Source organism: Limulus polyphemus, unplaced genomic scaffold (genome assembly GCF_000517525.1).
Source record: "Limulus polyphemus unplaced genomic scaffold, Limulus_polyphemus-2.1.2 Scaffold432, whole genome shotgun sequence".
Classification (NCBI taxonomy): domain Eukaryota; kingdom Metazoa; phylum Arthropoda; class Merostomata; order Xiphosura; family Limulidae; genus Limulus; species Limulus polyphemus.
Window position 1 is genome coordinate 369,858 of NW_013666042.1, and position 1,448 is coordinate 371,305.

The window sequence follows — 1,448 nt, forward strand, 5'->3', positions numbered from 1 at the left end:
ATTGGTAATAGGTCTGTGACGTCAAACTGACCAGATTATCCTGGGATCTGATGTGTAGCTTTCTGAGTTGTTCTATGAAATCTGTCGAGTTTTGAATGTGATGGTCAGTGTTTCCTCTTAGTGGAGATAAGATAGGTACTAGGAAGGTAGTTAGTTGATGGCAAAGTGATTTTATAGCACCGATGATAGGCTTTAAAGGTATGATGGGTTTATGTACCTTAAGTAGTCCGTAGAACTGAGGAGGGAAGTTTTCGCTGGTTCTTAAGTCTTTGGCTATCTTCTCGTTGATTAAGTTTTATTTCTTAAGTTTGTTCAGTGTTCTATTGACGAGTCTCTCTGTCTTTTCTGTAGGGTCATTTGTGATCTTTTTGTATTGTTGTTTGTCTAGTAGCTGCTTGATCTTCGTGTCATAATCTTTGACGTCTAGGATAACCATACTGTTTCCTTTATCTGCTGGAAGGACCTTGATATTGTTGTCTCGTTTTGGATGGTTCAGTGCACTGCATTCTTGTTTAGAGATGTTCGGTTTTGGTTTATTGGCATTCCTGAGGATGGTGTAAGTTTGATGCCAGAATTGTTCAGTCATAGGTTTCGGAAGGTTTTGTGCAGCAGATTCTAAGGTTGCAGCTATCTCAACAGTTGGAACTATGCTAGCTTGTATGGCGAGGTTTAGACCTAGGTTGAGAATCTTATTTTCTGTATCACTTAGTAATCTCGAACTGTAATTGTGAGCTATGTTTAGGTTAAATTATTAATTATAAGATTGACTGTTACTATAAAGTTAATGTCATGTTGATCTATCTGAGTGCTAATCATACCAATGCATCCCCTAGTTCCACTTTCTTGCCTAGCAACACGCTCTCTGTTGAGTAGCATTCGAATTATGATATCACATGACATCTCCTAGCAACATTCTCTGTGGTTTCCCTTCGTGGAACTATAACCTTAATATAGCTGCGCCCTCTGTTACCTATTATGTAATAGTTATGTAACCCTCAGGTATATATACTACATAACAGTTATGCAATCCTCAGGTGGCATTCTTTGATCTCTCACCACCCAACCATCGTACCCATCAGGAAACATTGATATTTAAATTGCTTTTCAATTAAAAATCCTGGGTATCCTGTGAAAATCCACATATACACAATTTATTAAAATCGGTGGAGGTTCTTTTATCATGAGCACAAATTGGCTGCATGTATCCGAACATTTTCATGGAATATGTCAAAGAACATGTATTTAAGAGTTTCAGTAACAATATTCCAAGTCTTATAAAAGGCACATTAGCCATACAAGTGGCATTTTAGTTTGTATGTATAGGTTACAAATCAGAGGAGGGTTTTGAATGTGAAAAAAACAACATGTAACACTGTAAATATCCTTTTAAAAGGAAAAATATTATTTTGCTGTTTTTCTAGCCTTAAACCTTGTAATTGTGGTAATGG